The sequence below is a fragment of the Pinus tabuliformis genome, chromosome 3_1, assembly GCF_031772625.1.
Source record: "Pinus tabuliformis cultivar Carrire ecotype Pingquan chromosome 3_1, CPIR1, whole genome shotgun sequence".
In the NCBI taxonomy this organism is placed as follows: Eukaryota; Viridiplantae; Streptophyta; class Pinopsida; order Pinales; family Pinaceae; genus Pinus; species Pinus tabuliformis.
The window spans coordinates 547,972,013-547,984,875 of record NC_142301.1 but is presented as its reverse complement, the minus strand read 5'-3'; positions in this window follow the sequence as shown (position 1 = coordinate 547,984,875).

Genomic DNA, 12,863 nt, shown 5'->3' with positions numbered 1-12,863 from the left:
AATTGTGGTGTATATCCCACAAGGTTAAAAACCACAAGATTGGAATCCGTAGGGTCTATTCCACCAATTTCTGACAATAAAGCCTGCTTTTGGGAGGGACAGTTTTGTAACACCTTGAGTGTCGACATAGAAGAAGGTGATTGAACAAGATCTTCTACTATGTTATAGTTCTGAGCATCTCAAGCTTGAGGTTTAAATGTTGATTTATGCACAACTCCCTTAGGTGGTTTTATTGTCAATTTTCACGCAATAGGTGGTGGAATATTTTCAAATGAAGTCGAAGTCAAAGGATTAGGTTGATCAGTGGCCTGATTATTCGACAATGATGGTGGATTTCCATAATATTTATTTATTGTAGACTACAAAACTTCATTTTGAGGCTTTGTAATAAACATCATTGTTGGAAATAATACTGAGAGGGGCGTGAATAAGTATTATCAGATCAATAATTTAATTTCTCAAACAGATTTATATACACTACTTTAGCTAAGTGAACTAGCGTGTACATGCGACCGTACTTAAGGCAACCAACGTTAATGTAGAGAAATTTTAATTTAGGCAACTTATCATGCATTGAACTCTAACAAGTATATTAGAGATTTATTAGATAGTGTAGTAAAAGCAGAGTAAAGCATCACACGTAAGCAACACACATGAACACCAAGATATAAGGTCGAAACCTAATGTAGGTAAAAACCACCTGCTACTGTCGTCGATGTCTTCTTTTAATAATAAGAAAATTTTGTTTACAATCTTGTACTGGTGCAGACTTATATCAGCACGCATGCACCCACCTGCAGAAGGTTGCAACCTTCTCTCGTTCTCCAGCTTCTATTGGAAGGGAGCTACAACCCCCTATCTCTTGTACTAACCAATATGTTTACTAGTACATACGTGCCACACTACAGAAAACTCCACTCTTCTACTAGGGACCACATTTCATGAATTTTCAGACTAGACACTCCTTGAACACAACACCAGAATCTGAAGGCCATGTTTCATTCAATTTTCATACTGGACCCATCAATACAATCATCAAGTACATCAACCAATCACTGAAACTCAATCATCATAACTTGAATCTGATCATTCAGAATACTATCACTAGAATACAGTCACCAGAACCCAAAACAGAACACAGAACTCTGCAACAGCAAACAGAAACAACTGAAACATTTTTCACATGGTATACGCTACTTCCCTGTGTCGAACCAGCATGTGTACATTCTTTTATCATGGCCAACTAGCGTATACATCTGAAAATATTAATTCATAATTTTGCAGCTATTCGAGACTTCAGTTATACCCAAATCATAACATTTACATAATAATACATGTGTCAGTATTTAGATCTAGAATATACATGATCATAACCATATACTGATAATTCATTTTAAGTCTTAAGATCCTGATCCATCATTAGATATTATCCCTCATCAACCGCGAAGGTTCATCCTTGGTTCAGATCCAGCAATGCACCATAAGCCAATAACCTGCATAATAGATCTCACACTTCATCAAATATTCGACACTTGCACACCTTGGCCTAATGATCTTCTCCTCCTTATATAGTTTTAGGCCTTTCTCAATACCATGGAGAAAAACCACTTAGGACCAATACCTTGGACCAAATACCTAGGGTCAAAACCTCAGACCACATACCTTGGACCAATACCATGGATCAAAATACCATAGACCAAATACCTCAGACCAAAAAATTAGTTTTCTAAGATATACATGCTTATCTTTCAGTGAAAGTGCATGTGTACATATATGCTACTTGTTTTCAATGAACCTGCATGTATACGCATCTTGGTCAAGGTGAACCTGCATATACCTCTCTTTCTTCATTCTTTGTAGTCTGATCTGTAATTATTTGTTGTTAACCTATTGTAATGTGATCTTTCATCTGAGTGATTTGCCATGAAGGACAACACCTGTATCATAATGCCAACAATCTCCCCCTCTGGACTTGATGGCAACAAAAACAACACCAAGTTAGTCTCCCCCTTTGACATCAAGGGCAAAGGGTCATGCTCCCCCTTTGACATACATTATGTTGATCATGCTCTCCCTGAGTACATGTTGAATTCTCTAATATGTTGAAATGTATTGTTTGAGATCCCATGATTGAGTCCATGCTCCCCCTGAGCACAAGAAAAATCTACAAAAAGATGACTCTATAAATCAACTATGTGAGGATGACCTTCCTGTCACCAATGACTCATACATACATCCATCTCCCAACCAAGTGGGGATATACCAAATTTGACTCATCCACCCAACCCAGTGGGTACATACCAATTGTTTATACATGAAAAAAACAAGAAATATTACATCGTTCATCCCATGTAAAGTGGGGATATAAATTACATCATTTGTCCAAGAGGACCCATTCAAATGTATGAGAAGACAAATCAGACCCTAGACTTTTACATGACTTGAGCAGCAAGTGGTATAAATATCTGAAGTCATAGCTGGACACTGCAACCATAATGCCAACAATGCTGAATGTACGTGAAGGCTAATGCTCCCCCTGAACTAGTGATACCTGTGCATTATTAACAATTCAAATATCAAGGCATCTTTGTTAGTCATATAAAATTAATGAATAGAGCATATCATCAATATCAGTTAGAGCACCCATATCAAAGCCTTCACCACTGCTTTTCATGCCTGAAAAACATATACGCTCCTTGACCCATAGAAACCCACATGTGTACGCAACTACACTTCAGGAAACACACGCATAATCACCTTTCTCTGAAAAGTTTGATTTAATAGCAGGATGATGCAGCAACTACTCCCAACTTTTATCTGAGATATTCAAATGTCTCTCTGGGCAGTGGTTTAGTGAATATATCAGCAACCTTTTTTTTGGAGGGAACATATTCAAATTTGACCTTTTGTTCAAGCATTTGTTCACTTAAAAAATGGTATTTGATGGGTATGTGCTTGGTCTTGGACTGCGTGACTGGATTTTTTGAAATAGTGATGACACTAGTGTTATCACATAGAATGGAGATGGGTGGACTACATGTGATTTGAATGTCTTGCAAGGTTTGCATCATCCAACGTAGTTGTGTGTAGCAAGATGTAGCAGTCACATATTTTTCTTCAGCTGTAGATAGCGCAATTGAACTTTGTTTCTTGTTGATGCAAGACACTAACCTGGAACCCATATAAAAATCACCACCACTAGTGCTTTTTCTGTCATCAACACTTCCTGCCCAATTTGCATCTGTATATGCATGAAGAGTGAGATTTGTATCTCTAGGATACCATAAACCAAATTTCTGTGTTCTTTGAAGATATTTGAAAATTTTTTTGACTGCCTAAAGGTGTGATTCCTTTGGATTTGCTTGGAATCTTCCAAATATTACTACTACATGAATGATGTCAGGTCGGGTACCTATTAGATAAAGTAGATTGCCAATCATGGATCAATAAGTTGGTTGATGTACTACTGTTGATTCATCATTTGAACTGAGACTACATCCTGTTACCATTGGGGTACATACAGGTTTAGAATCTTCCATGCCATACCTTTTCAAGATCTATTGAGATATTTGCTTTGGGAAAGAAAAATACCATATTTATTCTGTTGAACTTGTAGATAAAAAAAATAGGTAAGTTCACCAAGAAAGGACATTTCAAATTCTTGCTGCATTACTGAAGCAAAATTCTAACTCATGGATTCTTCCTTGCTACGAAAAATGATATCATCAACATAAACAACAATAATTAGAAATTTATTAGTGTCAATATTTGTATATAGATTGCTATCTGCTAAACCTTTTGAAAAACCTTGTTGATATAGATATTTGTCAAGATGGTAATACCATGCCCTTGGAGCCTATTTCAGACCATAGAGAGCTTTTTTGAGTCTGCATACAAGTTTTGCATCATTTCCAAGGATGAATCCCTCTGGTTGTTCAATATAAACTTCTTCTTCTAAGTCTCCATTAAGGAGAGCAAATTTTACATCCATTTTGTATACTTTGAATATCTTAAAGTTAGAAAGAGCAAGAAACATCCTTATGGATTCAAGTCTAGCAATAGGTGCAAAAGTTTCTTCAAAATCTATACCTTCTTGTTGAGCATACCCTTTACAAACAAGTCTGACATTGCTTCTAATGACTTCTCTCTTTTCATTCACTTTTTTTTTAATATCCATTTAGTTCCTATAATATTTTTATCATGAGGTCTAGGAACTAATTCCCAAGTATTATTCTTTTCAATTTGCTCAAGTTCTTCATTCATGGCCTTGACCCGACATTCATCCTTGCATGCTTCATTTACATTTTAAGGTTCGGTGGAGGATAGTAATGCTAGATAGCTTGAGGATTCTATAATAGTTCTTCCTGTTTGTAGACTTGCGTCTTTTTCGCCTTAAATTTGAGTTTCTGGATGATTTTTCTGAACATACCTGGATGATGTCTTTTCTTCTACCGTTATCTCTTCTTCTGGTGCTTCATTGGTTTATTCTTCAATATCATCGTGATTTGATGTGGGAAAATACTCCCCAACTTCTTGATTGTCATAATCTTATGTTTTTGTTTGTTTTGGATTTTTGCATGCTTCATCAACTACAACATCAATACTTTCAACAATTTTCCCAAGTCTTTTATTATAACATTTATATCCTTTACTTCGGAAGAGTAACCTAGAAGAATATCTTCATCTACTCTAGGCTCAAACTTACCAAGTTTTTCATCAGTCCTTTTGATATAACATTTTCTTCCAAAAACTTTAAAGTATTTTCCAGTAGGAATCTTACCATACTAAAGTTCATGTGGAGTTTGAGTGCTATTTACCCTAACATTTCCTTAGTTGAGAATAGTTACAGCAAGGAATGCATCTTCACCCCAGAAGGTTGCAGGAGTTCCAGATTCATCTATTATAGCTCGAGCCATTTTTTGAACAATCATGTTCATTCTTTATACCACTCCATTTTGCTGAGGCAATGGAGAATTGCCTTTTTATTCCATGTTGTTCACAAAAGTCAAAGAATTCATCCAAGGTAAATTCCCCTCCTCGATCAGATCTGAGGCATTTGATTTTTCAATCTGATTCATTTTCAACTAAAGCTTTGAAGGCTTGGAAATTTTCAAATGCTTCATGTTTATTCTTTAGCAGACCTATCCAACACATTCTAGAAAAATTATCAATGAACAAAATAAAGTATTCTTCTCTACGAGGTGAATTTTTCCTTGATGGTCCACATAAATCAGTATGAACAAGTTCAAGAGGATTACTAGTTGACCCTTCCTTTTCAATGAAGTGAGCTCTAGTTTTCTTACCAAATTGACATGGTTGGCATATTGTATTTTTAGTAATGCTGATATCTGGAAGATCACGATTAGCCTTGAATTTGCATGCTTTCTTATTTGAGAAAAGCTTAGATGTCCCAATCTTCTCTGCCACAACCAATTTTCATCATTTTTCTTAGATAACACTGTTGTTTTCCTCCCTTGAGTATGTATGTTGTTTGAAGTTCTTGTTCCTTTGATCACAGTCTCCCCTGTATCAAGCTCATGAAAAACACATCCATTTGATCGAAACACCACTTCATTTCCTTGATCACACATTTGACTGACACTCAATAGGTTATGCTTTAAACCATCTACATACATAACATTTACAGCTTTAACCTTTTCTTTCAAGAAAACAGATGCTTTACCTTTTATGATAGTAGGAGTGTCGTTTCCAAATGAGACATTCTTTTCCTTTTCTAAGGAATGATATGAATGAAGTTTTTCTTTGTCACCTATCATGTGTTCTAAGAATCCACTATCGATGTACCACTGATTTTCTTGTCCTTCTGTATACAAGGCTATATCACATCTTTCTATTTTAGATTATTTCCTTCTCCATATCTTGGGATTTAATGGAGTTTTCTCCTTTTGACATGATTGCCAAAATTTGTTCCTACATTCAGATTCTTAGTTGTTACATATTGAGCATTCTATTTCATTTTCCAGAAGAGAAGAATTATTATAGGAACTTTTCTTGACCCCAGTTACACTCCTTTGATTTCATGCTTCTCTAGTCATGATGGTTTTGTAAGCAACACATTGAGCAACTTTGCGTCCAAAATTATGACATGAAAAACGTTGCCCATTAAAGAAGTTCCTGTGACTATCAAATCTATTGACCTGGTGATTGCAGTTTATATTGATATTCATCTTTGGAGCAAATTGAGTATGATTTACCTGATATTGGTTGTGGATTCTATTCATCCTTTGAATAAATTGACTCTGATTTACCTTGTGATCTACTTTATGCCTTTGTTGACGATTGTCATACTATTCATTGGTCTTTGCTGCATGAAGATAGCTTTTAGTGGAGGTTGATGGCTTCTGTGATTGAGATGCTTCTTCAGTATATCCAAGACCTGTCTTTATTAGAGGAGAAAGATGTACTTTGATAATTTCATCTAAGGTTTTTTATCCTTTAGCAAATCTAAGATTGAGAGATTTCGTTTTTTCAAGATCCTTTCTTATACCCACAATTTCACATTCTAGTTTTTCATTGTGTTTTTCTTTTTCAGCAAGTTGGTATGTCAAGGTATCTATAATCATATTCTTTTCTTCTAAACAGATTTTGAGTTTAGAAATTTCTTCATGAAGGTTGTCTTCTTCTAAATCATCCCAAAAATTATCATCATCATAAGCCATTAGAACTCTATAGTCATTATTATTTTCATCTTCATCACTATTTAATAAACCATCGCTATCTTCATGAGTATAGTAACTTCTTTTATTTACAACTTGTTTTCTATTCCATTTTGCATATTCCTTCCCTTTTTCATATTTATATTTATGAGGAAATTTGGCAGCATAATGAACGACTCTGCCACAAGCAAAGCATTTGAAAGGTAGCTTACCTCTAAATCTTCTGGAACCCCGTTGAAGCTTCTTGAAAAAGTTTACCTCATCTTCTTCTTCATAAATATGTCCTGATTCATTGTGTTCTTCATTTCCTTTTGCTGAAGCTTTAAATGTGGCTTCTCTCATATCTGATGGACCTCTTTTTCTCATCTCAAAGGTAGTTAATATTCCGTGAAGCTATGTCATAGCGATAGTCTGCAAATCCTGTTTTTCTCTATGGCAAACACTTTTGATTCAAATTTAGCAGACAAGGATCTCAAAACTTTCTCAGCTAAGGTAAATTCCTTTATATCTTCACCCAGATTCTTCATACAATTAGCAACCTCATCTATACGTAGGAAGTAACTAGTTATACTTTCATCACTATGCATCTTAAGAGTTTCATACTAAATTTGAGAGTTTGAAGTTTAGCACATTTTACCTAAGAGTCTCTTTCGTAGCTCAGAACAATTTTGTCCCATATCTCTTTGGCTGATTTGAGCTGCATGACTTTGACAAACTATGATTGTGATGGACTTCCCGATAAGGTATTTATGGCTTTGGCATTTGTTCATGTTGCTTCTTACCTACCGTGTCTGTAGGAATTGCTATTGGAAATGTATATCCTCCTTCCACAATTTCCTAGACATCTGTTCCAAGTGGTTGTAGATAGGATGTGGTTCTTATTTTCCAAGAAACAAAGTTTCTCCCATCAAATATTGGTGCTTTGATGGATCCCACACTTTCTTGATTACTCATGATGATGGATCTCCCTTCAAGCAATCAAGATTCTTCTGAAGTACCTGCTCTAATACCAATTGCTGGATATAATACTGTGAGGGGGGTGAATCAGTATTATCAGATCAATAATTTAATTTCCCAAATAGATTTATATACACTACTTCAGCTAAGTGAAATAGCATGTACACCCGACTGTACTTAAGGCAACCAACATATATGCAAAGAACTTTTGATTTAGGTAGTTTATCATGTATTGAAATTTAACCAGTATAGTTGAGATTTATTACATAGTGCAGTAAAATCAGAATAAAGCATCACACATAAATAATACACATGAACACCAAGATATAAGGTGGAAACCCAATGTGGGTAAAAACCACCTATTATTGTCGTCTCTATCTTTCAATAATAAGGAAATCCTGTTTACAGTATTGTACTAGTGCAGACTTATACCAGCACGCAGGCACCCACCTGCAGAAGGCTACAACCTTCTCTAATTCTCCATCTTCTATTGGAAGGGAGGTACAACCCCCTATCTCTTGTACTAGCCAATATGTTACTAGTATGTAGGTACCACCCTACAGAAAACTCCACTCTTCTATCAGGGACCACATTTTGTGATTTTTCAGGCTGAATAATGCTGGAACACAACACCACAATCTGAAGGCCATGTTTCATTCAATTTTCATACTGGACCCATCAATACAATCATCAAGTACATCAACCAATCACTAAAACTCAATCATCATAACCTGAATTTGATCATTCAGAATATTGTCACGAGAATACAGTCACTAGAACACAAAACAGAACCCAGAACTCTACAACATAAAATAGAAACAACTGAAACATTTTTTACAAGGTATATGCTACTTCCCTATGTCGAACTAGCATGTGTACATGCTTTTATCAAGGCTAACCAGTGTGTACATATGTAAATATTAATTCATAATTTTGCAGCTATTCTAGACTTCAGTTATACCCAAATCATAACATTTACAGAATAATACATGCGTCAGTATTTAGATCTAGAATATACATGATCAAAACCATATAATGATAATTCATTTTAAGCCTTAAGATCCTGATCCATCATTAGATCTTATCCCTCATCAACTGCTAAGGTTCATCCTTGGTTCAGATCCAGCAATGCACCATAAGCCAACAACCCGCATACTAGATCTCACACTTCATCAAAGATTCGATACTTGCACAACTTGACCTAATGATCTTCTCCTCCTTATATAGTTTTAGGCCTTTCTCAATACCATGGACCAAAACCACTTAGGACCAATACATTGGACTAAATACCTAGGGTCAATACCTCAGACCAAATACCTTAGACCAATACCATGGATCAAAATACCATGGACCAAATACCTCAGACCAAAAACTTAGTTTTCCAAGATATACACGCTTTTATTTCTGTGAAAGTGCATGTGTATGTATATGCTACTTGTGTTCAGTGAACCTATGCATATACACAGCTTTCTCAAGGTGAACTTGTGTATACCTCTTTTTCTTCATTCTTTGTAGTCTAATTTGTACTTCTTTGTTGTTAACTTGTTGTACTGTGATGTTTCATCTAAGTGAGTTGCCATCAAGGACAACACCTGTATCATAATGGAAACAAGAATAAGTACTTGGAATGTGGAAGCATGGATTGTCGCAACCAAATGTGTCTCTGGGTTTGGAAATGGATTGGTCAACACTGCAAATGTGTTAGAAGTCTTTAGAAGCTTAGAGACTTCTGAGCAATGTCGACAATCTCTTGTAAAATGTTCGTCATTATAGATTAGACATGGATAACAAGGTTTCCTTGCCGAGGTAGAGGAATCAGATGAATTTTCTTGAGGGGGATTATCTTGTTTCTTCTTGTTTTTCCCCTTCTTCTTGCCCCTAGTTGCTTTTGATTCTTGTCTTTGTCATATGACATGGAATTGACTTCAGAAGCAAGAGTGTTTTCTGATGCATTGGAACTTTGACTGGAAATGGAAGGTGTTTGACCAGATGGTCTAGCTACCATTTGTGTACTCGAAGAATCAATCACACCGTCGCTGGCATGAGAGTCCTTACTCAATTGTGGAGGAAGAAGAACAGTGCTAGTCGAGGTGAATTTAGAATCTTGTCATAGAGCATGCCAGTTTGTGTATAAATCAAATCCGAATATTGGGCATGAGAAATTACTTGCTCTTTTGTGACAACTTCACCTTTCACCACATCCTCAGTGATTGATGGCAAAAAGGATTTTATAAACCACTCAGTCAAAAGCTAGTCAATAAAATAAGTCTTAACCAATTGATGATGACATTGCCACTCATGAATATGATTTGATATATGAGTAGCAGTAGTCTATTTAAGTTTGGTTAGGAGTTTCGTTCTAGTCTCGTATTTGATAGGTAACTGGATGTGGGTCAAAAATGTTGTGGCTAAAGTCATAAAGTTGTTGAAAGAATCTCATGGTAACTCAATGTACCACTTCGCAGTAGGACCAGTAAACGTTCTTTGGAACGGACGAAGTCTAATTGAGTCATGATTTAAGGAGTTTGATGAACACCACAAATGAAAAGTCATGACGTGATTTGATGGGTCTTCTCTGGGATTTCCATTGAATTTCAAAATCTCAGAAGGTAACTTATGTAGAATTACCGGCCACCAAGGTGCATATAAGGTTGGATCATTAGTGAGCCAATTTAAATCTAGTAATTCAAGAGTTTCTACAAATGACAACTCTTGATTCAAGTCAAGTTGACCATAACTAGGATATGATGGAATTTATTGAGAAATAGGTCTTTGCATATGAACATAGGGCATCTAGATTTGGTAACCATGATAAGGTGGCTGTTGAACAAATCTGGCATAAGGTGGTTGTTGATAAGTAGGTTGAATTTGTAGTTGTCCATAACCTGCAAAGCCTTGTTGACAAGGACCTTGGTAAGCTTGATATTGTCCGAACCCAGGTTGAGCTTGTTGGACAGGTCCAAATTGGGGTTGGAATTGAAGGAATTGAGGCTGTTGATATTGGGGCTGCCATGGTTGTTGAATCAACTGTTGTTGTTGTTGTTGGTACAACTGTTATTGACTGAATGGTTGTCATTGCCCAACAATGTAAGGTTGACCAGGTTGCGAATAAACTATACCAATGTAAGTCTGAGTCACTTCGGATAAAGGTACACTAACATAAGGTTATTGGACCACAGAAAAAAGTGGTTGTTGTACAACAGCCTGAGAAACTTGGACCTCTTGACCCGAAACTTGTGGTTGCAAGGTAGAAAGACTAGTTTGTATAGGTTGAGACACAACCGTTTGAACTTGTGACTGCGGTACAATGGTAACAACAAGTGTAATAGGAATAGTTGACACAGTTTATATTGGTTGTGTTGGATACACAAGCGTCGGTTGAACTGGCATTGTTGGTTTCCATTGACATACTTGCATTCCATGTTGACCTAAAAACTGCGGGATATTACAATATGATGGTCCTCTAGAATATGGAGGATAAGGTGAATAAGCATATTTCTCTCCATATGGTGGCAATCTAGTATGTAAGGGATACGTAGGCCGTTGTTGACTAGATTTCCCAGTTTGATATTGATATGCAGGATCAAATTGTTGAGTTCCCGTAAATGAAGAACCAGGTAAAATTATGGTTGAGGACATGGGTGATGACCATGGCGTAGAAGCAATCCTTGAGTGGGTTCCAGATAAATATTGGTAAGCAACCTAGATAGACAATTCACCATATACGTGTGACTCAGGAGTAGTAGAAAACATCGAAGAGGTTGCGACAGAATATTTTGTTACAGCTACATCAGATGATAGAGTCTGGGATGTTGAAAGTTGTTCAGCCATAGTTAATGATGAGCCCCATAAATGGGTAATTATATGGGCTCATTTTTCCTCCTAACACAGTTTAATAAACCATTCTCTTAACTTATTTCATTTATTTTGATTATATTTATGTTTAGAGAGTGAGTTGGCTTGGTTAATATGCTATGGAGTCTAATATGTGTTTAATGCAGATTTTTGTTGAATTTTGGAGATAAAGTCAAAGATTTAATGGAAAATTGGCAAGAATAATTCAAAGTAGACAAGGGAGAGGATTTATAGGAGGGTATACCCCTCATTCATGACTTCCCACTTCGAATTCTCCTTCATGCAGCTCGGAGCACAAACAACCACATCAATGCACTAGGAGGTAGCTGAGCAAGTGGAGATAACTTCTGTTTATCTCAAGTTTTGGGATCCAAGCCTACCTAATTTTAAGGAAGCTGTTGGGAGCTTTAGTTGTATAAGTAGAGAGGCCTAGGGCCTCATTAGGGAGTTGGTCAAATTTTCAAAATTTTGTTGCAGCTTTGCTCTGCTCAACTTCGAGCTTACTTTTGTTGACAGTTTCATGTAATCCTATTATTATTTTGATAATAAAGATGAGATACTTTTTGAGCTAGCACTGAGTTACCTCAGAGGGCTGAAGCTCTTGGGTTAGGGCCCAATCCAAGTAGCCAAGCTCCTCTCTTTTTTACTTATATGCTTTGTTTCAGTTTATGAATTATTTGCTGTTAGATAAATTTCTTTCTTGGTTAAGAATATATTACTTTTGGTGATTTAGAAGGTTGTTTCCATTTGAGTTTTTTGTAGTAGATTGAATAGTGATAGAAAGAAGATACAAAAAACCCATCAATAGAGCCTTGGCCTCCTTTCCCCCCTTTGGGACCATGAACTGAGGCCAAGACCCTCTTGCTTCTACAAAAACACAGATTTTCCTTCTCCATAGGATTTCTAGTGTTGTAGTTTGTTAATAGGTCAATGCTTTACTTTAGATCTCTTTCACCATGCTCATTTCTGTCTTTGCAATAAGTCTTCTTCCATGCTTTCTTTCCTTGTAGCATTTTTTAGAATTTCTTTCCGTAGTTCATAATTTAGATTAGCTTGATGCAAAATTCTATTTTTTTTTTTTATGTACTTAGTTTCCTTGCTTGCTTGATCTCATTGTTTGACTTTCAGTTCTTTTGCAGAAAATCTCATCTCATAGCAGTTTAGCCTATCGGTCATTTCATTCTCTCCCTGATCTATGCCCTACAGGTCGCCCAAAGTTTGAGTCAAATCTGCCCTAGCTTTCTGCATTTTTCCATAGGATATCCTCCTCTCTCCCGACCATTTTTTCCTCTCCTAGCAATCCTTGGTGGACTCCAGGCACCTTAACACATCATCCTAGCCTTAAGCTACCCTTTCCACCCACATTCCCACCTT